The following is a 20,513-nucleotide window of genomic DNA, read 5'->3' as shown; positions in this document are numbered from 1 at the left end:
CCGTCACAGATTTCAATTCTTCCGAGTCGTCGCCGTGATCGTATAGTGGTTAGTACAGTACATTGCGTTGTGGCCGCAATAATCCTGGTTCGAATCCTGGTCACGGCAATGTAAAACCGTTTTATTAAGATACTGACTGATGAATCATTTTGCTCATTTCTTTACCTGCGATATAGATTTCAATTCTTGTTAACAAACTGTGATTTGTCGCCGTGATCGTATAGTGGTTAGTACATTGCGTTGTGGCCGCAACAACCCAGATTCGAATCCTGGTCACGGCAATTTACATCCGTTTTATTAAGATACTGACTGATAAATCATTTTGCTCATTTCTTTACCTCCGTCACAGATTTCAATTCTTCCGAGTCGTCGCCGTGATCGTATAGTGGTTAGTACAGTACATTGCGTTGTGGCCGCAATAATCCTGGTTCGAATCCTGGTCACGGCAATGTAAAACCGTTTTATTAAGATACTGACTGATGAATCATTTTGCTCATTTCTTTACCTCCGTAATAGATTTGAATTCTTGCGAACAAACTGCGATTTGTCGCCGTGATCGTATAGTGGCTCCGTAATAGATTTGAATTCTTGCGAACAAACTGCGATTTGTCGCCGTGATCGTATAGAGGTTAGTGCATTGCGTTGTGGCCGCAATAACCCAGGTTCAAGTCCTGGTCATGGCAATGTAAATCCATTTTATTAAGATTCTGACTGATGAATCATTTTGCTCATTTCTTTACCTCCGTAATAGATTTGAATTCTTGCGAACAAACGGCGATTTGTCGCCGTGATCGTATAGTGGTTAGTACATTGCGTTGTGGCCGCAATAACCCAGGTTCGAATCCTGGTCACGGCAATGTAAATCCATTTTATTAAGATTCTGACTGATGAATCATTTTGCTCATTTCTTTACCTCCGCAATAGATTTGAATTCTTGCGAACAAACTGCGATTTGTCGCCGTGATCGTATAGTGGCTCCGTAATAGATTTCAATTCTTGCGAACAAACTGCGATTTGTCGCCGTGATCGTATAGTGTTTAGTACATTGCGTTGTGGCCGCAATAACCCAGGTTCGAATCCTGGTCACGGCAATGTAAATCCGTTTTATTAAGATTCTGACTGATGAATCATTTTGCTCATTTCTTTACCTCCGTAATAGATTTGAATTCTTGCGAACAAGCTGCGATTTGTCGCCGTGATCGTATAGTGGTTAGTACATTGCGTTGTGGCCGCAACAACCCAGGTTCGAATCCTGGTCACGGCAATGTAAATCCATTTTATTAAGATTCTGACTGATGAATCATTTTGCTCATTTCTTTACCTCCGTAATAGATTTGAATTCTTGCGAACAAGCTGCGATTTGTCGCCGTGATCGTATAGTGGTTAGTACATTGCGTTGTGGCCGCAATAACCCAGGTTCGAATCCTGGTCACGGCAATGTAAATCCATTTTATTAAGATTCTGACTGATGAATCATTTTGCTCATTTCTTCACCTTCATAATAGATTTGAATTCTTGCGAACAAGCGGCGATTTGTCGCCGTGATCGTATAGTGGTTAGTACATTGCGTTGTGGCCACAATAACCCAGGTTTGAATCCTGGTCACGGCAATGTAAATCCATTTTATTAAGATTCTGACTGATGAATCATTTTGCTCATTTCTTCACCTTCATAATAGATTTGAATTCTTGCGAACAAGCTGCGGTTTGTCGCCGTGATCGTATAGTGGTTAGTACATTGCGTTGTGGCCGCAATAACCCAGGTTCGAATCCTGGTCACGGCAATGTAAATCCATTTTATTAAGATTCTGACTGATGAATCATTTTGCTCATTTCTTTACCTCCGTAATAGATTTGAATTCTTGCGAACAAACTGTTTGTCGCCGTGATCGTATAGTGGTTAGTACATTGCGTTGTGGACGTAATAACCCAGGTTTGAATCCTGGTCACGGCAATGTGAATCCATTTTATTAAGATTCTGACTGATGAATCATTTTGCTCATTTCTTCACCTCCGTAATAGATTTGAATTCTTGCAAACAAGCTGCGATTTGTCGCCGTGATCGTATAGTGGTTAGTAGATTGCGTTGTGGCCGCAATAACCCAGGTTCGAATCCTGGGCACGGCAATGTAAATCCATTTTATTAAGATTCTGACAGGTGAATCATTTTGCTCATTTCTTTACCTCCGTAATAGATTTGAATTCTTGCGAACAAACTGTTTTTCGCCGTGATCGTATAGTGGTTAGTACATTGCGTTGTGGCCGCAATAACCCAGGTTCGAATCCTGGTCATGGGAATGTAAAACCGTTTTATTAAGATACTGACTGATGAATCATTTTGCTCATTTCTTTACCTGCGATATAGATTTTAATTCTTGCGAACAAACTGTGGTTTGTCGCCGTGATCGTATAGTGGTTAGTACATTGCGTTGTGGCCGCAATAACCCAGGTTCGAATCCTGGTCACGGCAATGTAAATCCATTTTATTAAGATGGTGAATCATTTTGCTCATTTCTTTACCTCCGTAATAGATTTCAATTCTTGCGAACAAACAGCGATTTGTCTCCGTGATCGTATAGTGGTTAGTACATTGCGTTGTGGCCGCAATAACCCAGGTTCGAATCCTGGTCACGGCAATGTAAATCCGTTTTATTAAGATTCTGACTGATGAATCATTTTGCTCATTTCTTTACCTCCGTAATAGATTTCAATTCTTGCGAACAAACAGCGATTTGTCTCCGTGATCGTATAGTGGTTAGTACATTGCGTTGTGGCCGCAATAACCCAGGTTCGAATCCTGGTCACGGCAATGTAAATCCGTTTTATTAAGATTCTGACTGATGAATCATTTTGCTCATTTCTTTACCTCCGTAATAGATTTGAATTCTTCCGAACAAACTGTGATTTGTCGCCGTGATCGTATAGTGGTTAGTAGATTGCGTTGTGGCCGCAATAACCCAGGTTCGAATCCTGGGCACGGCAATGTAAATCCATTTTATTAAGATTCTGACAGGTGAATCATTTTGCTCATTTCTTTACCTCCGTAATAGATTTGAATTCTTGCGAACAAACTGTTTGTCGCCGTGATCGTATAGTGGTTAGTACATTGCGTTGTGGCCGCAATAACCCAGGTTCGAATCCTGGTCATGGCAATGTAAATCCATTTTATTAAGATTCTGACTGATGAATCATTTTGCTCATTTCTTTACCTCCGTAATAGATTTGAATTCTTGCGAACAAACTGCGATTTGTCGCCGTGATCCTATAGTGGCTAGTACATTGCGTTGTGGCCGCAATAACCCAGGTTCGAATCCTGATCACGGCAATGTAAATCCATTTTATTAAGATTCTGACTGATGAATCATTTTGCTCATTTCTTTACCTCCGTAATAGATTTGAATTCTTGCGAACAAACTGCGATTTGTCGCCGTGATCGTATAGTGGCTAGTACATTGCGTTGTGCCGCAATAACCCAGGTTCGAATCCTGATCACGGCAATGTAAATCCATTTTATTAAGATTCTGACTGATGAATCATTTTGCTCATTTCTTTACCTCCGTAATAGATTTGAATTCTTGCGAACAAACTGCGATTTGTCGCCGTGATCGTATAGTGGTTAGTACATTGCGTTGTGGCCGCAATAACCCAGGTTCGAATCCTGGTCACGGCAATGTAAATCCATTTTATTAAGATTCTGACTGATGAATCATTTTGCTCATTTCTTCACCTCCGTAATAGATTTGAATTCTTGCGAACAAAGTGAGATTTGTCGCCGTGATCGTATAGTGGTTAGTACATTGCGTTGTGGCCGCAATAACCCAGGTTCGAATCCTGGTCACGGCAATGTAAATCCATTTTATTAAGATTCTGACTGATGAATCATTTTGCTCATTTCTTTACCTCCGTAATAGATTTGAATTCTTGCGAACAAACTGCGATTTGTCGCCGTGATCGTATAGTGGTTAGTACATTGCGTTGTGGCCGCAATAACCCAGGTTCGAATCCTGGTCACGGCAATGTAAATCCATTTTATTAAGATTCTGACTGATGAATCATTTTGCTCATTTCTTCACCTCCGTAATAGATTTGAATTCTTGCGAACAAAGTGAGATTTGTCGCCGTGATCGTATAATGGTTAGTACATTGCGTTGTGTCCGCAATAACCCAGGTTCGAATCCTGGTCACGGCAATGTAAATCCATTTTATTAAGATTCTGACAGGTGAATCATTTTGCTCATTTCTTTACCTCCGTAATAGATTTGAATTCTTGCGAACAAACTGCGATTTGTCGCCGTGATCGTATAGTGGCTAGTACATTGCGTTGTGGCCGCAATAACCCAGGTTCGAATCCTGGTCACGGCAATGTAAATCCGTTTTATTAAGATACTGACTGATGAGTCATTTTGCTCATTTCTTTACCTCCGTAATAGATTTCAATTCTTCCGAATCGTCGCCGTGATCGTATAGTGGTTAGTACATTTCGTTGTGGCCGCAATAACCCCAGGTTCGAATCCTGGTCACGGCAATGTAAAACCGTTTTATTAAGATACTGACTGATGAATCATTTTGCTCATTTCTTTACCTCCGTAACAGATTTCAATTCCTCCGAGTCGTCGCTGTGATCGTATAGTGGTTAGTACATTGCGTTGTGGCCGCAACAACCCAGATTCGAATCCTCGTCACGGTAATTTACATCCGTTTTATTAAGATACTGACTGATAAATCATTTTGCTCATTTCTTTACCTCCGTAACAGATTTCAATTCTTCCGAGTGGTCGCCGTGATCGTATAGTGGTTAGTACAGTACATTGCGTTGTGGCCGCAATAATCCTGGTTCGAATCCTGGTCACGGCAATGTAAAACCGTTTTATTAAGATACTGACTGATGAATCATTTTGCTCATTTCTTTACCTGCGATATAGATTTCAATTCTTGCGAACAAACTGTGGTTTGTCGCCGTGATCGTATAGTGGTTAGTACATTGCGTTGTGGCCGCAATAATCCAGGTTCGAATCCTGGTCACGGCAATTTACATCCGTTTTATTAAGATACTGACTGATAAATCATTTTGCTCATTTCTTTACCTCCGTCACAGATTTCAATTCTTCCGAGTCGTCGCCGTGATCGTATAGTGGTTAGTACAGTACATTGCGTTGTGGCCGCAATAATCCTGGTTCGAATCCTGGTCACGGCAATGTAAAACCGTTTTATTAAGATACTGACTGATGAATCATTTTGCTCATTTCTTTACCTCCGTAATAGATTTCAATTCTTGCGAACAAACAGCGATTTGTCTCCGTGATCGTATAGTGGTTAGTACATTGCGTTGTGGCCGCAATAACCCAGGTTCGAATCCTGGTCACGGCAATGTAAATCCGTTTTATTAAGATTCTGACTGATGAATCATTTTGCTCATTTCTTTACCTCCGTAATAGATTTGAATTCTTCCGAACAAACTGTGATTTGTCGCCGTGATCGTATAGTGGTTAGTAGATTGCGTTGTGGCCGCAATAACCCAGGTTCGAATCCTGGGCACGGCAATGTAAATCCATTTTATTAAGATTCTGACAGGTGAATCATTTTGCTCATTTCTTTACCTCCGTAATAGATTTGAATTCTTGCGAACAAACTGTTTGTCGCCGTGATCGTATAGTGGTTAGTACATTGCGTTGTGGCCGCAATAACCCAGGTTCGAATCCTGGTCATGGCAATGTAAATCCATTTTATTAAGATTCTGACTGATGAATCATTTTGCTCATTTCTTTACCTCCGTAATAGATTTGAATTCTTGCGAACAAACTGCGATTTGTCGCCGTGATCCTATAGTGGCTAGTACATTGCGTTGTGGCCGCAATAACCCAGGTTCGAATCCTGATCACGGCAATGTAAATCCATTTTATTAAGATTCTGACTGATGAATCATTTTGCTCATTTCTTTACCTCCGTAATAGATTTGAATTCTTGCGAACAAACTGCGATTTGTCGCCGTGATCGTATAGTGGCTAGTACATTGCGTTGTGCCGCAATAACCCAGGTTCGAATCCTGATCACGGCAATGTAAATCCATTTTATTAAGATTCTGACTGATGAATCATTTTGCTCATTTCTTTACCTCCGTAATAGATTTGAATTCTTGCGAACAAACTGCGATTTGTCGCCGTGATCGTATAGTGGTTAGTACATTGCGTTGTGGCCGCAATAACCCAGGTTCGAATCCTGGTCACGGCAATGTAAATCCATTTTATTAAGATTCTGACTGATGAATCATTTTGCTCATTTCTTCACCTCCGTAATAGATTTGAATTCTTGCGAACAAAGTGAGATTTGTCGCCGTGATCGTATAGTGGTTAGTACATTGCGTTGTGGCCGCAATAACCCAGGTTCGAATCCTGGTCACGGCAATGTAAATCCATTTTATTAAGATTCTGACTGATGAATCATTTTGCTCATTTCTTTACCTCCGTAATAGATTTGAATTCTTGCGAACAAGCTGCGATTTGTCGCCGTGATCGTATAGTGGTTAGTACATTGCGTTGTGGCCGCAATAACCCAGGTTCGAATCCTGGTCACGGCAATGTAAATCCATTTTATTAAGATTCTGACTGATGAATCATTTTGCTCATTTCTTCACCTTCATAATAGATTTGAATTCTTGCGAACAAGCTGCGATTTGTCGCCGTGATCGTATAGTGGTTAGTACATTGCGTTGTGGCCACAATAACCCAGGTTTGAATCCTGGTCACGGCAATGTAAATCCATTTTATTAAGATTCTGACTGATGAATCATTTTGCTCATTTCTTCACCTTCATAATAGATTTGAATTCTTGCGAACAAGCTGCGGTTTGTCGCCGTGATCGTATAGTGGTTAGTACATTGCGTTGTGGCCGCAATAACCCAGGTTCGAATCCTGGTCACGGCAATGTAAATCCATTTTATTAAGATTCTGACTGATGAATCATTTTGCTCATTTCTTTACCTCCGTAATAGATTTGAATTCTTGCGAACAAACTGTTTGTCGCCGTGATCGTATAGTGGTTAGTACATTGCGTTGTGGACGTAATAACCCAGGTTTGAATCCTGGTCACGGCAATGTGAATCCATTTTATTAAGATTCTGACTGATGAATCATTTTGCTCATTTCTTCACCTCCGTAATAGATTTGAATTCTTGCAAACAAGCTGCGATTTGTCGCCGTGATCGTATAGTGGTTAGTAGATTGCGTTGTGGCCGCAATAACCCAGGTTCGAATCCTGGGCACGGCAATGTAAATCCATTTTATTAAGATTCTGACAGGTGAATCATTTTGCTCATTTCTTTACCTCCGTAATAGATTTGAATTCTTGCGAACAAACTGTTTTTCGCCGTGATCGTATAGTGGTTAGTACATTGCGTTGTGGCCGCAATAACCCAGGTTCGAATCCTGGTCATGGGAATGTAAAACCGTTTTATTAAGATACTGACTGATGAATCATTTTGCTCATTTCTTTACCTGCGATATAGATTTTAATTCTTGCGAACAAACTGTGGTTTGTCGCCGTGATCGTATAGTGGTTAGTACATTGCGTTGTGGCCGCAATAACCCAGGTTCGAATCCTGGTCACGGCAATGTAAATCCATTTTATTAAGATGGTGAATCATTTTGCTCATTTCTTTACCTCCGTAATAGATTTCAATTCTTGCGAACAAACAGCGATTTGTCTCCGTGATCGTATAGTGGTTAGTACATTGCGTTGTGGCCGCAATAACCCAGGTTCGAATCCTGGTCACGGCAATGTAAATCCGTTTTATTAAGATTCTGACTGATGAATCATTTTGCTCATTTCTTTACCTCCGTAATAGATTTCAATTCTTGCGAACAAACAGCGATTTGTCTCCGTGATCGTATAGTGGTTAGTACATTGCGTTGTGGCCGCAATAACCCAGGTTCGAATCCTGGTCACGGCAATGTAAATCCGTTTTATTAAGATTCTGACTGATGAATCATTTTGCTCATTTCTTTACCTCCGTAATAGATTTGAATTCTTCCGAACAAACTGTGATTTGTCGCCGTGATCGTATAGTGGTTAGTAGATTGCGTTGTGGCCGCAATAACCCAGGTTCGAATCCTGGGCACGGCAATGTAAATCCATTTTATTAAGATTCTGACTGATGAATCATTTTGCTCATTTCTTCACCTCCGTAATAGATTTGAATTCTTGCGAACAAAGTGAGATTTGTCGCCGTGATCGTATAGTGGTTAGTACATTGCGTTGTGGCCGCAATAACCCAGGTTCGAATCCTGGTCACGGCAATGTAAATCCATTTTATTAAGATTCTGACTGATGAATCATTTTGCTCATTTCTTTACCTCCGTAATAGATTTGAATTCTTGCGAACAAGCTGCGATTTGTCGCCGTGATCGTATAGTGGTTAGTACATTGCGTTGTGGCCGCAATAACCCAGGTTCGAATCCTGGTCACGGCAATGTAAATCCATTTTATTAAGATTCTGACTGATGAATCATTTTGCTCATTTCTTCACCTTCATAATAGATTTGAATTCTTGCGAACAAGCTGCGATTTGTCGCCGTGATCGTATAGTGGTTAGTACATTGCGTTGTGGCCACAATAACCCAGGTTTGAATCCTGGTCACGGCAATGTAAATCCATTTTATTAAGATTCTGACTGATGAATCATTTTGCTCATTTCTTCACCTTCATAATAGATTTGAATTCTTGCGAACAAGCTGCGGTTTGTCGCCGTGATCGTATAGTGGTTAGTACATTGCGTTGTGGCCGCAATAACCCAGGTTCGAATCCTGGTCACGGCAATGTAAATCCATTTTATTAAGATTCTGACTGATGAATCATTTTGCTCATTTCTTTACCTCCGTAATAGATTTGAATTCTTGCGAACAAACTGTTTGTCGCCGTGATCGTATAGTGGTTAGTACATTGCGTTGTGGACGTAATAACCCAGGTTTGAATCCTGGTCACGGCAATGTGAATCCATTTTATTAAGATTCTGACTGATGAATCATTTTGCTCATTTCTTCACCTCCGTAATAGATTTGAATTCTTGCAAACAAGCTGCGATTTGTCGCCGTGATCGTATAGTGGTTAGTAGATTGCGTTGTGGCCGCAATAACCCAGGTTCGAATCCTGGGCACGGCAATGTAAATCCATTTTATTAAGATTCTGACAGGTGAATCATTTTGCTCATTTCTTTACCTCCGTAATAGATTTGAATTCTTGCGAACAAACTGTTTTTCGCCGTGATCGTATAGTGGTTAGTACATTGCGTTGTGGCCGCAATAACCCAGGTTCGAATCCTGGTCATGGGAATGTAAAACCGTTTTATTAAGATACTGACTGATGAATCATTTTGCTCATTTCTTTACCTGCGATATAGATTTTAATTCTTGCGAACAAACTGTGGTTTGTCGCCGTGATCGTATAGTGGTTAGTACATTGCGTTGTGGCCGCAATAACCCAGGTTCGAATCCTGGTCACGGCAATGTAAATCCATTTTATTAAGATGGTGAATCATTTTGCTCATTTCTTTACCTCCGTAATAGATTTCAATTCTTGCGAACAAACAGCGATTTGTCTCCGTGATCGTATAGTGGTTAGTACATTGCGTTGTGGCCGCAATAACCCAGGTTCGAATCCTGGTCACGGCAATGTAAATCCGTTTTATTAAGATTCTGACTGATGAATCATTTTGCTCATTTCTTTACCTCCGTAATAGATTTCAATTCTTGCGAACAAACAGCGATTTGTCTCCGTGATCGTATAGTGGTTAGTACATTGCGTTGTGGCCGCAATAACCCAGGTTCGAATCCTGGTCACGGCAATGTAAATCCGTTTTATTAAGATTCTGACTGATGAATCATTTTGCTCATTTCTTTACCTCCGTAATAGATTTGAATTCTTCCGAACAAACTGTGATTTGTCGCCGTGATCGTATAGTGGTTAGTAGATTGCGTTGTGGCCGCAATAACCCAGGTTCGAATCCTGGGCACGGCAATGTAAATCCATTTTATTAAGATTCTGACAGGTGAATCATTTTGCTCATTTCTTTACCTCCGTAATAGATTTGAATTCTTGCGAACAAACTGTTTGTCGCCGTGATCGTATAGTGGTTAGTACATTGCGTTGTGGCCGCAATAACCCAGGTTCGAATCCTGGTCATGGCAATGTAAATCCATTTTATTAAGATTCTGACTGATGAATCATTTTGCTCATTTCTTTACCTCCGTAATAGATTTGAATTCTTGCGAACAAACTGCGATTTGTCGCCGTGATCCTATAGTGGCTAGTACATTGCGTTGTGGCCGCAATAACCCAGGTTCGAATCCTGATCACGGCAATGTAAATCCATTTTATTAAGATTCTGACTGATGAATCATTTTGCTCATTTCTTTACCTCCGTAATAGATTTGAATTCTTGCGAACAAACTGCGATTTGTCGCCGTGATCGTATAGTGGCTAGTACATTGCGTTGTGCCGCAATAACCCAGGTTCGAATCCTGATCACGGCAATGTAAATCCATTTTATTAAGATTCTGACTGATGAATCATTTTGCTCATTTCTTTACCTCCGTAATAGATTTGAATTCTTGCGAACAAACTGCGATTTGTCGCCGTGATCGTATAGTGGTTAGTACATTGCGTTGTGGCCGCAATAACCCAGGTTCGAATCCTGGTCACGGCAATGTAAATCCATTTTATTAAGATTCTGACTGATGAATCATTTTGCTCATTTCTTCACCTCCGTAATAGATTTGAATTCTTGCGAACAAAGTGAGATTTGTCGCCGTGATCGTATAGTGGTTAGTACATTGCGTTGTGGCCGCAATAACCCAGGTTCGAATCCTGGTCACGGCAATGTAAATCCATTTTATTAAGATTCTGACTGATGAATCATTTTGCTCATTTCTTTACCTCCGTAATAGATTTGAATTCTTGCGAACAAACTGCGATTTGTCGCCGTGATCGTATAGTGGTTAGTACATTGCGTTGTGGCCGCAATAACCCAGGTTCGAATCCTGGTCACGGCAATGTAAATCCATTTTATTAAGATTCTGACTGATGAATCATTTTGCTCATTTCTTCACCTCCGTAATAGATTTGAATTCTTGCGAACAAAGTGAGATTTGTCGCCGTGATCGTATAATGGTTAGTACATTGCGTTGTGGCCGCAATAACCCAGGTTCGAATCCTGGTCACGGCAATGTAAATCCATTTTATTAAGATTCTGACAGGTGAATCATTTTGCTCATTTCTTTACCTCCGTAATAGATTTGAATTCTTGCGAACAAACTGCGATTTGTCGCCGTGATCGTATAGTGGCTAGTACATTGCGTTGTGGCCGCAATAACCCAGGTTCGAATCCTGGTCACGGCAATGTAAATCCGTTTTATTAAGATACTGACTGATGAGTCATTTTGCTCATTTCTTTACCTCCGTAATAGATTTCAATTCTTCCGAATCGTCGCCGTGATCGTATAGTGGTTAGTACATTTCGTTGTGGCCGCAATAACCCCAGGTTCGAATCCTGGTCACGGCAATGTAAAACCGTTTTATTAAGATACTGACTGATGAATCATTTTGCTCATTTCTTTACCTCCGTAACAGATTTCAATTCCTCCGAGTCGTCGCTGTGATCGTATAGTGGTTAGTACATTGCGTTGTGGCCGCAACAACCCAGATTCGAATCCTCGTCACGGTAATTTACATCCGTTTTATTAAGATACTGACTGATAAATCATTTTGCTCATTTCTTTACCTCCGTAACAGATTTCAATTCTTCCGATTGGTCGCCGTGATCGTATAGTGGTTAGTACAGTACATTGCGTTGTGGCCGCAATAATCCTGGTTCGAATCCTGGTCACGGCAATGTAAAACCGTTTTATTAAGATACTGACTGATGAATCATTTTGCTCATTTCTTTACCTGCGATATAGATTTCAATTCTTGCGAACAAACTGTGGTTTGTCGCCGTGATCGTATAGTGGTTAGTACATTGCGTTGTGGCCGCAATAATCCAGGTTCGAATCCTGGTCACGGCAATTTACATCCGTTTTATTAAGATACTGACTGATAAATCATTTTGCTCATTTCTTTACCTCCGTCACAGATTTCAATTCTTCCGAGTCGTCGCCGTGATCGTATAGTGGTTAGTACAGTACATTGCGTTGTGGCCGCAATAATCCTGGTTCGAATCCTGGTCACGGCAATGTAAAACCGTTTTATTAAGATACTGACTGATGAATCATTTTGCTCATTTCTTTACCTCCGTAATAGATTTGAATTCTTGCGAACAAACTGCGATTTGTCGCCGTGATCGTATAGTGGCTCCGTAATAGATTTGAATTCTTGCGAACAAACTGCGATTTGTCGCCGTGATCGTATAGAGGTTAGTGCATTGCGTTGTGGCCGCAATAACCCAGGTTCAAGTCCTGGTCATGGCAATGTAAATCCATTTTATTAAGATTCTGACTGATGAATCATTTTGCTCATTTCTTTACCTCCGTAATAGATTTGAATTCTTGCGAACAAACGGCGATTTGTCGCCGTGATCGTATAGTGGTTAGTACATTGCGTTGTGGCCGCAATAACCCAGGTTCGAATCCTGGTCACGGCAATGTAAATCCATTTTATTAAGATTCTGACTGATGAATCATTTTGCTCATTTCTTTACCTCCGCAATAGATTTGAATTCTTGCGAACAAACTGCGATTTGTCGCCGTGATCGTATAGTGGCTCCGTAATAGATTTCAATTCTTGCGAACAAACTGCGATTTGTCGCCGTGATCGTATAGTGTTTAGTACATTGCGTTGTGGCCGCAATAACCCAGGTTCGGATCCTGGTCACGGCAATGTAAATCCGTTTTATTAAGATTCTGACTGATGAATCATTTTGCTCATTTCTTTACCTCCGTAATAGATTTGAATTCTTGCGAACAAGCTGCGATTTGTCGCCGTGATCGTATAGTGGTTAGTACATTGCGTTGTGGCCGCAACAACCCAGGTTCGAATCCTGGTCACGGCAATGTAAATCCATTTTATTAAGATTCTGACTGATGAATCATTTTGCTCATTTCTTTACCTCCGTAATAGATTTGAATTCTTGCGAACAAGCTGCGATTTGTCGCCGTGATCGTATAGTGGTTAGTACATTGCGTTGTGGCCGCAATAACCCAGGTTCGAATCCTGGTCACGGCAATGTAAATCCATTTTATTAAGATTCTGACTGATGAATCATTTTGCTCATTTCTTCACCTTCATAATAGATTTGAATTCTTGCGAACAAGCTGCGATTTGTCGCCGTGATCGTATAGTGGTTAGTAGATTGCGTTGTGGCCGCAATAACCCAGGTTCGAATCCTGGTCACGGCAATGTAAATCCGTTTTATTAAGATTCTGACTGATGAATCATTTTGCTCATTTCTTCACCTTCATAATAGATTTGAATTCTTGCGAACAAGCTGCGGTTTGTCGCCGTGATCGTATAGTGGTTAGTACATTGCGTTGTGGCCGCAATAACCCAGGTTCGAATCCTGGTCACGGCAATGTAAATCCATTTTATTAAGATTCTGACTGATGAATCATTTTGCTCATTTCTTTACCTCCGTAATAGATTTTAATTCTTGCGAACAAACTGCGATTTGTCGCCGTGATCGTATAGTGGTTAATACATTGCGTTGTGGCTGCAATAACCCAGGTTCGAATCCTGGTCACGGCAATGTATATCCATTTTATTAAGATTCTGACTGATGAATCATTTTGCTCATTTCTTCACCTTCATAATAGATTTGAATTCTTGCGAACAAGCTGCGATTTGTCGCCGTGATCGTATAGTGGTTAGTACATTGCGTTGTGGCCGCAATAACCCAGGTTCGAATCCTGGTCACGGCAATGTAAATCCATTTTATTAAGATTCTGACTGATGAATCATTTTGCTCATTTCTTTACCTCCGTAATAGATTTGAATTCTTGCGAACAAACTGTTTGTCGCCGTGATCGTATAGTGGTTAGTACATTGCGTTGTGGACGTAATAACCCAGGTTTGAATCCTGGTCACGGCAATGTGAATCCATTTTATTAAGATTCTGACTGATGAATCATTTTGCTCATTTCTTCACCTCCGTAATAGATTTGAATTCTTGCAAACAAGCTGCGATTTGTCGCCGTGATCGTATAGTGGTTAGTACATTGCGTTGTGGCCGCAATAACCCAGGTTCGAATCCTGGTCACGGCAATGTAAGTCCATTTTATTAAGATTCTGACTGATGAATCATTTTGCTCATTTCTTTACCTCCGTAATAGATTTGAATTCTTGCGAACAAACTGCGATTTGTCGATGTGATCGTATAGTGGCTAGTACATTGCGTTGTGGCCGCAATAACCCAGGTTCGAATCCTGGTCACGGCAATGTAAATCCATTTTATTAAGATTCTGACTGATGAATCATTTTGCTCATTTCTGTACCTCCGTAATCGATTTGAATTCTTGCGAACAAACTGCGATTTGTCGCCGTGATCGTATAGTGGCTAGTACATTGCGTTGTGGCCGCAATAACCCAGGTTCGAATCCTGGTCACGGCAATGTAAATCCATTTTATTAAGATTCTGACTGATGAATCATTTTGCTCATTTCTTTACCTCCGTAATAGATTTGAATTCTTGCGAACAAACTGCGATTTGTCGCCGTGATCGTATAGTGGTTAGTACATTGCGTTGTGGCCGCAATAACCCAGGTTCGAATCCTGGTCACGGCAATGTAAATCCATTTTATTAAGATTTTGACTGATGAATCATTTTGCTCATTTCTTTACCTCCGTAATAGATTTGAATTCTTGCGAACAAACTGCGATTTGTCGCCGTGATCGTATAGTGGCTAGTACATTGCGTTGTGGCCGCAATAACCCAGGTTCGAATCCTGGTCACGGCAATGTAAATCCATTTTATTAAGATTCTGACTGATGAATCATTTTGCTCATTTCTTTACCTCCGTAATAGATTTGAATTCTTGCGAACAAACTGCGATTTGTCGCCGTGATCGTATAGTGGTTAGTACATTGCGTTGTGGCCGCAATAACCCAGGTTCGAATCCTGGTCACGGCAATGTAAATCCATTTTATTAAGATTTTGACTGATGAATCATTTTGCTCATTTCTTTACCTCCGTAATAGATTTGAATTCTTGCGAACAAACTGCGATTTGTCACCGTGATCGTATAGTGGTTAGTACATTGCGTTGTGGCCGCAATAACCCAGGTTCGAATCCTGGTCATGGCAATGTAAATCCATTTTATTAAGATTCTGACTGATGAATCATTTTGCTCATTTCTTTACCTCCGTAATAGATTTGAATTCTTGCGAACAAACTGCGATTTGTCGCCGTGATCGTATAGTGGCTAGTACATTGCGTTGTGGCCGCAATAACCCAGGTTCGAATCCTGGTCACGGCAATGTAAATCCATTTTATTAAGATTCTGACTGATGAATCATTTTGCTCATTTCTTTACCTCCGTAATAGATTTGAATTCTTGCGAACAAACTGCGATTTGTCGCCGTGATCGTATAGTGGTTAGTACATTGCGTTGTGGCCGCAATAACCCAGGTTCGAATCCTGGTCACGGCAATGTAAATCCATTTTATTAAGATTTTGACTGATGAATCATTTTGCTCATTTCTTTACCTCCGTAATAGATTTGAATTCTTGCGAACAAACTGCGATTTGTCACCGTGATCGTATAGTGGTTAGTACATTGCGTTGTGGCCGTAATAACCCAGGTTCGAATCCTGGTCACGGCAATGTAAATCCATTTTAATAAGATTCTGACTGATGAATCATTTTGCTCATTTCTTTACCTCCGTAATAGATTTGAATTCTTGCGAACAAACTGCGATTTGTCGCCGTGATCGTATAGTGGTTAGTACATTGCGTTGTGGCCGCAATAACCCAGGTTCGAATCCTGGTCACGGCAATGTAAATCCATTTTATTAAGATTCTGACTGATGAATCATTTTGCTCATTTCTTCACCTCCGTAATAGATTTGAATTCTTGCGAACAAAGTGAGATTTGTCGCCGTGATCGTATAGTGGTTAGTACATTGCGTTGTGGCCGCAATAACCCAGGTTCGAATCCTGGTCACGGCAATATAAATCCGTTTTATTAAGATACTGACTGATGAATCATTTTGCACATTTCTTCACCTCCGTAATAGATTTGAATTCTTGCGAACAAACTGTTTGTCGCCGTGATCGTATAGTGGTTAGTACATTGCGTTGTGGCCGCAATAACCCAGGTTCGAATCCTGGTCATGGCAATGTAAATCCATTTTATTAAGATTCTGACTGATGAATCATTTTGCTCATTTCTTTACCTCCGTAATAGATTTGAATTCTTGCGAACAAACTGCGATTTGTCGCCGTGATCGTATAGTGGCTAGTACATTGCGTTGTGGCCGCAATAACCCAGGTTCGAATCCTGGTCACGGCAATGTTAATCCATTTTATTAAGATTCTGACTGATGAATCATTTTGCTCATTTCTTTACCTCCGTAATAGATTTGAATTCTTGCGAACAAACTGCGATTTGTCGCCGTGATCGTATAGTGGCTAGTACATTGCGTTGTGGCCGCAATAACCCGGGTTCGAATCCTGGTCACGGCAATGTAAATCCGTTTTATTAAGATACTGACTGATGAGTCATTTTGCTCATTTCTTTACCTCCGTAATAGATTTCAATTCTTCCGAATCGTCGCCGTGATCGTATAGTGGTTAGTACATTTCGTTGTGGCCGCAATAACCCCAGGTTCGAATCCTGGTCACGGCAATGTAAAACCGTTTTATTAAGATACTGACTGATGAATCATTTTGCTCATTTCTTTACCTCCGTAACAGATTTCAATTCCTCCGAGTCGTCGCTGTGATCGTATAGTGGTTAGTACATTGCGTTGTGGCCGCAACAACCCAGATTCGAATCCTGGTCACGGCAATTTACATCCGTTTTATTAAGATACTGACTGATAAATCATTTTGCTCATTTCTTTACCTCCGTCACAGATTTCAATTCTTCCGAGTCGTCGCCGTGATCGTATAGTGGTTAGTACAGTACATTGCGTTGTGGCCGCAATAATCCTGGTTCGAATCCTGGTCACGGCAATGTAAAACCGTTTTATTAAGATACTGACTGATGAATCATTTTGCTCATTTCTTTACCTGCGATATAGATTTCAATTCTTGTTAACAAACTGTGATTTGTCGCCGTGATCGTATAGTGGTTAGTACATTGCGTTGTGGCCGCAACAACCCAGATTCGAATCCTGGTCACGGCAATTTACATCCGTTTTATTAAGATACTGACTGATAAATCATTTTGCTCATTTCTTTACCTCCGTCACAGATTTCAATTCTTCCGAGTCGTCGCCGTGATCGTATAGTGGTTAGTACAGTACATTGCGTTGTGGCCGCAATAATCCTGGTTCGAATCCTGGTCACGGCAATGTAAAACCGTTTTATTAAGATACTGACTGATGAATCATTTTGCTCATTTCTTTACCTCCGTAATAGATTTGAATTCTTGCGAACAAACTGCGATTTGTCGCCGTGATCGTATAGTGGCTCCGTAATAGATTTGAATTCTTGCGAACAAGCTGCGATTTGTCGCCGTGATCGTATAGTGGTTAGTACATTGCGTTGTGGCCGCAATAACCCAGGTTCGAATCCTGGTCACGGCAATGTAAATCCATTTTATTAAGATTCTGACTGATGAATCATTTTGCTCATTTCTTCACCTTCATAATAGATTTGAATTCTTGCGAACAAGCTGCGATTTGTCGCCGTGATCGTATAGTGGTTAGTACATTGCGTTGTGGCCACAATAACCCAGGTTTGAATCCTGGTCACGGTAATGTAAATCCATTTTATTAAGATTCTGACTGATGAATCATTTTGCTCATTTCTTCACCTTCATAATAGATTTGAATTCTTGCGAACAAGCTGCGGTTTGTCGCCGTGATCGTATAGTGGTTAGTACATTGCGTTGTGGCCGCAATAACCCAGGTTCGAATCCTGGTCACGGCAATGTAAATCCATTTTATTAAGATTCTGACTGATGAATCATTTTGCTCATTTCTTTACCTCCGTAATAGATTTTAATTCTTGCGAACAAACTGCGATTTGTCGCCGTGATCGTATAGTGGTTAATACATTGCGTTGTGGCTGCAATAACCCAGGTTCGAATCCTGGTCACGGCAATGTATATCCATTTTATTAAGATTCTGACTGATGAATCATTTTGCTCATTTCTTCACCTCCGTAATAGATTTGAATTCTTGCAAACAAGCTGCGATTTGTCGCCGTGATCGTATAGTGGTTAGTACATTGCGTTGTGGCCGCAATAACCCAGGTTCGAATCCTGGTCACGGCAATGTAAGTCCATTTTATTAAGATTCTGACTGATGAATCATTTTGCTCATTTCTTTACCTCCGTAATAGATTTGAATTCTTGCGAACAAACTGCGATTTGTCGATGTGATCGTATAGTGGCTAGTACATTGCGTTGTGGCCGCAATAACCCAGGTTCGAATCCTGGTCACGGCAATGTAAATCCATTTTATTAAGATTCTGACTGATGAATCATTTTGCTCATTTCTTTACCTCCGTAATAGATTTGAATTCTTGCGAACAAACTGCGATTTGTCGCCGTGATCGTATAGTGGCTAGTACATTGCGTTGTGGCCGCAATAACCCAGGTTCGAATCCTGGTCACGGCAATGTAAATCCATTTTATTAAGATTCTGACTGATGAATCATTTTGCTCATTTCTTTACCTCCGTAATAGATTTGAATTCTTGCGAACAAACTGCGATTTGTCGCCGTGATCGTATAGTGGTTAGTACATTGCGTTGTGGCCGCAATAACCCAGGTTCGAATCCTGGTCACGGCAATGTAAATCCATTTTATTAAGATTTTGACTGATGAATCATTTTGCTCATTTCTTTACCTCCGTAATAGATTTGAATTCTTGCGAACAAACTGCGATTTGTCGCCGTGATCGTATAGTGGCTAGTACATTGCGTTGTGGCCGCAATAACCCAGGTTCGAATCCTGGTCACGGCAATGTAAATCCATTTTATTAAGATTCTGACTGATGAATCATTTTGCTCATTTCTTTACCTCCGTAATAGATTTGAATTCTTGCGAACAAACTGCGATTTGTCACCGTGATCGTATAGTGGTTAGTACATTGCGTTGTGGCCGCAATAACCCAGGTTCGAATCCTGGTCACGGCAATGTAAATCCATTTTATTAAGATTTTGACTGATGAATCATTTTGCTCATTTCTTTACCTCCGTAATAGATTTGAATTCTTGCGAACAAACTGCGATTTGTCGCCGTGATCGTATAGTGGCTAGTACATTGCGTTGTGGCCGCAATAACCCAGGTTCGAATCCTGGTCACGGCAATGTAAATCCATTTTATTAAGATTCTGACTGATGAATCATTTTGCTCATTTCTTTACCTCCGTAATAGATTTGAATTCTTGCGAACAAACTGCGATTTGTCGCCGTGATCGTATAGTGGTTAGTACATTGCGTTGTGGCCGCAATAACCCAGGTTCGAATCCTGGTCATGGCAATGTAAATCCATTTTATTAAGATTCTGACTGATGAATCATTTTGCTCATTTCTTTACCTCCGTAATAGATTTGAATTCTTGCGAACAAACTGCGATTTGTCGCCGTGATCGTATAGTGGCTAGTACATTGCGTTGTGGCCGCAATAACCCAGGTTCGAATCCTGGTCACGGCAATGTAAATCCATTTTATTAAGATTCTGACTGATGAATCATTTTGCTCATTTCTTTACCTCCGTAATAGATTTGAATTCTTGCGAACAAACTGCGATTTGTCGCCGTGATCGTATAGTGGTTAGTACATTGCGTTGTGGCCGCAATAACCCAGGTTCGAATCCTGGTCACGGCAATGTAAATCCATTTTATTAAGATTTTGACTGATGAATCATTTTGCTCATTTCTTTACCTCCGTAATAGATTTGAATTCTTGCGAACAAACTGCGATTTGTCACCGTGATCGTATAGTGGTTAGTACATTGCGTTGTGGCCGTAATAACCCAGGTTCGAATCCTGGTCACGGCAATGTAAATCCATTTTAATAAGATTCTGACTGATGAATCATTTTGCTCATTTCTTTACCTCCGTAATAGATTTGAATTCTTGCGAACAAACTGCGATTTGTCGCCGTGATCGTATAGTGGTTAGTACATTGCGTTGTGGCCGCAATAACCCAGGTTCGAATCCTGGTCACGGCAATGTAAATCCATTTTATTAAGATTCTGACTGATGAATCATTTTGCTCATTTCTTCACCTCCGTAATAGATTTGAATTCTTGCGAACAAAGTGAGATTTGTCGCCGTGATCGTATAGTGGTTAGTACATTGCGTTGTGGCCGCAATAACCCAGGTTCGAATCCTGGTCACGGCAATATAAATCCGTTTTA

At 40.7% G+C, this 20,513-nt stretch overlaps 63 non-coding genes across 63 annotated transcripts; all 63 read left to right on the top strand.

The window, feature by feature from the left end:
* The first annotated feature begins 784 nt into the window (after positions 1-784).
* TRNAH-GUG (transfer RNA histidin (anticodon GUG)) lies at positions 785-856 on the top strand. The gene has a single exon. It is a non-coding gene; the product is annotated as a tRNA-His (tRNA).
* Positions 857-1,019: 163 nt separating this feature from the next.
* On the top strand, positions 1,020-1,091 carry TRNAH-GUG (transfer RNA histidin (anticodon GUG)). The gene has a single exon. It is a non-coding gene; the product is annotated as a tRNA-His (tRNA).
* Positions 1,092-1,192: 101 nt separating this feature from the next.
* TRNAH-GUG (transfer RNA histidin (anticodon GUG)) lies at positions 1,193-1,264 on the top strand. The gene has a single exon. It is a non-coding gene; the product is annotated as a tRNA-His (tRNA).
* A 101-nt stretch (positions 1,265-1,365) lies between these two features.
* Positions 1,366-1,437, top strand: TRNAH-GUG (transfer RNA histidin (anticodon GUG)). Its single transcript has one exon. It is a non-coding gene; the product is annotated as a tRNA-His (tRNA).
* Positions 1,438-1,711: 274 nt separating this feature from the next.
* On the top strand, positions 1,712-1,783 carry TRNAH-GUG (transfer RNA histidin (anticodon GUG)). The gene has a single exon. It is a non-coding gene; the product is annotated as a tRNA-His (tRNA).
* Positions 1,784-2,397: 614 nt separating this feature from the next.
* TRNAH-GUG (transfer RNA histidin (anticodon GUG)) lies at positions 2,398-2,469 on the top strand. Its single transcript has one exon. It is a non-coding gene; the product is annotated as a tRNA-His (tRNA).
* A 610-nt stretch (positions 2,470-3,079) lies between these two features.
* TRNAH-GUG (transfer RNA histidin (anticodon GUG)) lies at positions 3,080-3,151 on the top strand. The gene has a single exon. It is a non-coding gene; the product is annotated as a tRNA-His (tRNA).
* A 446-nt stretch (positions 3,152-3,597) lies between these two features.
* Positions 3,598-3,669, top strand: TRNAH-GUG (transfer RNA histidin (anticodon GUG)). The gene has a single exon. It is a non-coding gene; the product is annotated as a tRNA-His (tRNA).
* A 101-nt stretch (positions 3,670-3,770) lies between these two features.
* On the top strand, positions 3,771-3,842 carry TRNAH-GUG (transfer RNA histidin (anticodon GUG)). Its single transcript has one exon. It is a non-coding gene; the product is annotated as a tRNA-His (tRNA).
* Positions 3,843-3,943: 101 nt separating this feature from the next.
* Positions 3,944-4,015, top strand: TRNAH-GUG (transfer RNA histidin (anticodon GUG)). The gene has a single exon. It is a non-coding gene; the product is annotated as a tRNA-His (tRNA).
* A 101-nt stretch (positions 4,016-4,116) lies between these two features.
* On the top strand, positions 4,117-4,188 carry TRNAH-GUG (transfer RNA histidin (anticodon GUG)). The gene has a single exon. It is a non-coding gene; the product is annotated as a tRNA-His (tRNA).
* Positions 4,189-4,289: 101 nt separating this feature from the next.
* On the top strand, positions 4,290-4,361 carry TRNAH-GUG (transfer RNA histidin (anticodon GUG)). The gene has a single exon. It is a non-coding gene; the product is annotated as a tRNA-His (tRNA).
* Positions 4,362-4,954: 593 nt separating this feature from the next.
* TRNAH-GUG (transfer RNA histidin (anticodon GUG)) lies at positions 4,955-5,026 on the top strand. Its single transcript has one exon. It is a non-coding gene; the product is annotated as a tRNA-His (tRNA).
* A 611-nt stretch (positions 5,027-5,637) lies between these two features.
* Positions 5,638-5,709, top strand: TRNAH-GUG (transfer RNA histidin (anticodon GUG)). Its single transcript has one exon. It is a non-coding gene; the product is annotated as a tRNA-His (tRNA).
* A 446-nt stretch (positions 5,710-6,155) lies between these two features.
* TRNAH-GUG (transfer RNA histidin (anticodon GUG)) lies at positions 6,156-6,227 on the top strand. Its single transcript has one exon. It is a non-coding gene; the product is annotated as a tRNA-His (tRNA).
* A 101-nt stretch (positions 6,228-6,328) lies between these two features.
* On the top strand, positions 6,329-6,400 carry TRNAH-GUG (transfer RNA histidin (anticodon GUG)). Its single transcript has one exon. It is a non-coding gene; the product is annotated as a tRNA-His (tRNA).
* A 101-nt stretch (positions 6,401-6,501) lies between these two features.
* TRNAH-GUG (transfer RNA histidin (anticodon GUG)) lies at positions 6,502-6,573 on the top strand. Its single transcript has one exon. It is a non-coding gene; the product is annotated as a tRNA-His (tRNA).
* Positions 6,574-6,847: 274 nt separating this feature from the next.
* Positions 6,848-6,919, top strand: TRNAH-GUG (transfer RNA histidin (anticodon GUG)). Its single transcript has one exon. It is a non-coding gene; the product is annotated as a tRNA-His (tRNA).
* A 614-nt stretch (positions 6,920-7,533) lies between these two features.
* TRNAH-GUG (transfer RNA histidin (anticodon GUG)) lies at positions 7,534-7,605 on the top strand. Its single transcript has one exon. It is a non-coding gene; the product is annotated as a tRNA-His (tRNA).
* A 613-nt stretch (positions 7,606-8,218) lies between these two features.
* Positions 8,219-8,290, top strand: TRNAH-GUG (transfer RNA histidin (anticodon GUG)). Its single transcript has one exon. It is a non-coding gene; the product is annotated as a tRNA-His (tRNA).
* A 101-nt stretch (positions 8,291-8,391) lies between these two features.
* TRNAH-GUG (transfer RNA histidin (anticodon GUG)) lies at positions 8,392-8,463 on the top strand. The gene has a single exon. It is a non-coding gene; the product is annotated as a tRNA-His (tRNA).
* Positions 8,464-8,737: 274 nt separating this feature from the next.
* On the top strand, positions 8,738-8,809 carry TRNAH-GUG (transfer RNA histidin (anticodon GUG)). Its single transcript has one exon. It is a non-coding gene; the product is annotated as a tRNA-His (tRNA).
* Positions 8,810-9,423: 614 nt separating this feature from the next.
* On the top strand, positions 9,424-9,495 carry TRNAH-GUG (transfer RNA histidin (anticodon GUG)). The gene has a single exon. It is a non-coding gene; the product is annotated as a tRNA-His (tRNA).
* A 610-nt stretch (positions 9,496-10,105) lies between these two features.
* Positions 10,106-10,177, top strand: TRNAH-GUG (transfer RNA histidin (anticodon GUG)). The gene has a single exon. It is a non-coding gene; the product is annotated as a tRNA-His (tRNA).
* A 446-nt stretch (positions 10,178-10,623) lies between these two features.
* On the top strand, positions 10,624-10,695 carry TRNAH-GUG (transfer RNA histidin (anticodon GUG)). Its single transcript has one exon. It is a non-coding gene; the product is annotated as a tRNA-His (tRNA).
* A 101-nt stretch (positions 10,696-10,796) lies between these two features.
* TRNAH-GUG (transfer RNA histidin (anticodon GUG)) lies at positions 10,797-10,868 on the top strand. Its single transcript has one exon. It is a non-coding gene; the product is annotated as a tRNA-His (tRNA).
* A 101-nt stretch (positions 10,869-10,969) lies between these two features.
* Positions 10,970-11,041, top strand: TRNAH-GUG (transfer RNA histidin (anticodon GUG)). Its single transcript has one exon. It is a non-coding gene; the product is annotated as a tRNA-His (tRNA).
* Positions 11,042-11,142: 101 nt separating this feature from the next.
* On the top strand, positions 11,143-11,214 carry TRNAH-GUG (transfer RNA histidin (anticodon GUG)). The gene has a single exon. It is a non-coding gene; the product is annotated as a tRNA-His (tRNA).
* Positions 11,215-11,315: 101 nt separating this feature from the next.
* Positions 11,316-11,387, top strand: TRNAH-GUG (transfer RNA histidin (anticodon GUG)). The gene has a single exon. It is a non-coding gene; the product is annotated as a tRNA-His (tRNA).
* A 593-nt stretch (positions 11,388-11,980) lies between these two features.
* Positions 11,981-12,052, top strand: TRNAH-GUG (transfer RNA histidin (anticodon GUG)). Its single transcript has one exon. It is a non-coding gene; the product is annotated as a tRNA-His (tRNA).
* A 503-nt stretch (positions 12,053-12,555) lies between these two features.
* On the top strand, positions 12,556-12,627 carry TRNAH-GUG (transfer RNA histidin (anticodon GUG)). Its single transcript has one exon. It is a non-coding gene; the product is annotated as a tRNA-His (tRNA).
* Positions 12,628-12,963: 336 nt separating this feature from the next.
* On the top strand, positions 12,964-13,035 carry TRNAH-GUG (transfer RNA histidin (anticodon GUG)). The gene has a single exon. It is a non-coding gene; the product is annotated as a tRNA-His (tRNA).
* Positions 13,036-13,136: 101 nt separating this feature from the next.
* Positions 13,137-13,208, top strand: TRNAH-GUG (transfer RNA histidin (anticodon GUG)). The gene has a single exon. It is a non-coding gene; the product is annotated as a tRNA-His (tRNA).
* Positions 13,209-13,482: 274 nt separating this feature from the next.
* TRNAH-GUG (transfer RNA histidin (anticodon GUG)) lies at positions 13,483-13,554 on the top strand. Its single transcript has one exon. It is a non-coding gene; the product is annotated as a tRNA-His (tRNA).
* A 101-nt stretch (positions 13,555-13,655) lies between these two features.
* TRNAH-GUG (transfer RNA histidin (anticodon GUG)) lies at positions 13,656-13,727 on the top strand. Its single transcript has one exon. It is a non-coding gene; the product is annotated as a tRNA-His (tRNA).
* Positions 13,728-13,828: 101 nt separating this feature from the next.
* On the top strand, positions 13,829-13,900 carry TRNAH-GUG (transfer RNA histidin (anticodon GUG)). The gene has a single exon. It is a non-coding gene; the product is annotated as a tRNA-His (tRNA).
* A 271-nt stretch (positions 13,901-14,171) lies between these two features.
* TRNAH-GUG (transfer RNA histidin (anticodon GUG)) lies at positions 14,172-14,243 on the top strand. Its single transcript has one exon. It is a non-coding gene; the product is annotated as a tRNA-His (tRNA).
* A 274-nt stretch (positions 14,244-14,517) lies between these two features.
* TRNAH-GUG (transfer RNA histidin (anticodon GUG)) lies at positions 14,518-14,589 on the top strand. The gene has a single exon. It is a non-coding gene; the product is annotated as a tRNA-His (tRNA).
* A 101-nt stretch (positions 14,590-14,690) lies between these two features.
* On the top strand, positions 14,691-14,762 carry TRNAH-GUG (transfer RNA histidin (anticodon GUG)). The gene has a single exon. It is a non-coding gene; the product is annotated as a tRNA-His (tRNA).
* Positions 14,763-14,863: 101 nt separating this feature from the next.
* On the top strand, positions 14,864-14,935 carry TRNAH-GUG (transfer RNA histidin (anticodon GUG)). The gene has a single exon. It is a non-coding gene; the product is annotated as a tRNA-His (tRNA).
* Positions 14,936-15,036: 101 nt separating this feature from the next.
* TRNAH-GUG (transfer RNA histidin (anticodon GUG)) lies at positions 15,037-15,108 on the top strand. The gene has a single exon. It is a non-coding gene; the product is annotated as a tRNA-His (tRNA).
* Positions 15,109-15,209: 101 nt separating this feature from the next.
* Positions 15,210-15,281, top strand: TRNAH-GUG (transfer RNA histidin (anticodon GUG)). The gene has a single exon. It is a non-coding gene; the product is annotated as a tRNA-His (tRNA).
* Positions 15,282-15,382: 101 nt separating this feature from the next.
* Positions 15,383-15,454, top strand: TRNAH-GUG (transfer RNA histidin (anticodon GUG)). The gene has a single exon. It is a non-coding gene; the product is annotated as a tRNA-His (tRNA).
* A 101-nt stretch (positions 15,455-15,555) lies between these two features.
* TRNAH-GUG (transfer RNA histidin (anticodon GUG)) lies at positions 15,556-15,627 on the top strand. Its single transcript has one exon. It is a non-coding gene; the product is annotated as a tRNA-His (tRNA).
* A 274-nt stretch (positions 15,628-15,901) lies between these two features.
* TRNAH-GUG (transfer RNA histidin (anticodon GUG)) lies at positions 15,902-15,973 on the top strand. The gene has a single exon. It is a non-coding gene; the product is annotated as a tRNA-His (tRNA).
* Positions 15,974-16,074: 101 nt separating this feature from the next.
* TRNAH-GUG (transfer RNA histidin (anticodon GUG)) lies at positions 16,075-16,146 on the top strand. The gene has a single exon. It is a non-coding gene; the product is annotated as a tRNA-His (tRNA).
* A 98-nt stretch (positions 16,147-16,244) lies between these two features.
* Positions 16,245-16,316, top strand: TRNAH-GUG (transfer RNA histidin (anticodon GUG)). The gene has a single exon. It is a non-coding gene; the product is annotated as a tRNA-His (tRNA).
* A 101-nt stretch (positions 16,317-16,417) lies between these two features.
* Positions 16,418-16,489, top strand: TRNAH-GUG (transfer RNA histidin (anticodon GUG)). The gene has a single exon. It is a non-coding gene; the product is annotated as a tRNA-His (tRNA).
* A 101-nt stretch (positions 16,490-16,590) lies between these two features.
* TRNAH-GUG (transfer RNA histidin (anticodon GUG)) lies at positions 16,591-16,662 on the top strand. The gene has a single exon. It is a non-coding gene; the product is annotated as a tRNA-His (tRNA).
* Positions 16,663-17,657: 995 nt separating this feature from the next.
* Positions 17,658-17,729, top strand: TRNAH-GUG (transfer RNA histidin (anticodon GUG)). The gene has a single exon. It is a non-coding gene; the product is annotated as a tRNA-His (tRNA).
* A 274-nt stretch (positions 17,730-18,003) lies between these two features.
* Positions 18,004-18,075, top strand: TRNAH-GUG (transfer RNA histidin (anticodon GUG)). Its single transcript has one exon. It is a non-coding gene; the product is annotated as a tRNA-His (tRNA).
* Positions 18,076-18,176: 101 nt separating this feature from the next.
* On the top strand, positions 18,177-18,248 carry TRNAH-GUG (transfer RNA histidin (anticodon GUG)). The gene has a single exon. It is a non-coding gene; the product is annotated as a tRNA-His (tRNA).
* Positions 18,249-18,349: 101 nt separating this feature from the next.
* TRNAH-GUG (transfer RNA histidin (anticodon GUG)) lies at positions 18,350-18,421 on the top strand. Its single transcript has one exon. It is a non-coding gene; the product is annotated as a tRNA-His (tRNA).
* A 274-nt stretch (positions 18,422-18,695) lies between these two features.
* TRNAH-GUG (transfer RNA histidin (anticodon GUG)) lies at positions 18,696-18,767 on the top strand. The gene has a single exon. It is a non-coding gene; the product is annotated as a tRNA-His (tRNA).
* Positions 18,768-18,868: 101 nt separating this feature from the next.
* On the top strand, positions 18,869-18,940 carry TRNAH-GUG (transfer RNA histidin (anticodon GUG)). Its single transcript has one exon. It is a non-coding gene; the product is annotated as a tRNA-His (tRNA).
* Positions 18,941-19,041: 101 nt separating this feature from the next.
* TRNAH-GUG (transfer RNA histidin (anticodon GUG)) lies at positions 19,042-19,113 on the top strand. The gene has a single exon. It is a non-coding gene; the product is annotated as a tRNA-His (tRNA).
* A 101-nt stretch (positions 19,114-19,214) lies between these two features.
* On the top strand, positions 19,215-19,286 carry TRNAH-GUG (transfer RNA histidin (anticodon GUG)). The gene has a single exon. It is a non-coding gene; the product is annotated as a tRNA-His (tRNA).
* A 101-nt stretch (positions 19,287-19,387) lies between these two features.
* TRNAH-GUG (transfer RNA histidin (anticodon GUG)) lies at positions 19,388-19,459 on the top strand. The gene has a single exon. It is a non-coding gene; the product is annotated as a tRNA-His (tRNA).
* Positions 19,460-19,560: 101 nt separating this feature from the next.
* Positions 19,561-19,632, top strand: TRNAH-GUG (transfer RNA histidin (anticodon GUG)). Its single transcript has one exon. It is a non-coding gene; the product is annotated as a tRNA-His (tRNA).
* Positions 19,633-19,733: 101 nt separating this feature from the next.
* On the top strand, positions 19,734-19,805 carry TRNAH-GUG (transfer RNA histidin (anticodon GUG)). Its single transcript has one exon. It is a non-coding gene; the product is annotated as a tRNA-His (tRNA).
* A 101-nt stretch (positions 19,806-19,906) lies between these two features.
* TRNAH-GUG (transfer RNA histidin (anticodon GUG)) lies at positions 19,907-19,978 on the top strand. The gene has a single exon. It is a non-coding gene; the product is annotated as a tRNA-His (tRNA).
* A 274-nt stretch (positions 19,979-20,252) lies between these two features.
* TRNAH-GUG (transfer RNA histidin (anticodon GUG)) lies at positions 20,253-20,324 on the top strand. Its single transcript has one exon. It is a non-coding gene; the product is annotated as a tRNA-His (tRNA).
* A 101-nt stretch (positions 20,325-20,425) lies between these two features.
* TRNAH-GUG (transfer RNA histidin (anticodon GUG)) lies at positions 20,426-20,497 on the top strand. The gene has a single exon. It is a non-coding gene; the product is annotated as a tRNA-His (tRNA).
* The last annotated feature ends 16 nt before the right edge of the window (positions 20,498-20,513 follow it).

The sequence above is a fragment of the Pholcus phalangioides genome, unplaced genomic scaffold (assembly GCF_987345545.1).
Source record: "Pholcus phalangioides strain wild (caught in Gottingen) unplaced genomic scaffold, Ppha-v1.0 ptg000004l_1, whole genome shotgun sequence".
In the NCBI taxonomy this organism is placed as follows: domain Eukaryota; kingdom Metazoa; phylum Arthropoda; class Arachnida; order Araneae; family Pholcidae; genus Pholcus; species Pholcus phalangioides.
Note: the sequence above shows the minus strand (reverse complement) of the source record. Positions and strands in the feature narration are given on the sequence as shown.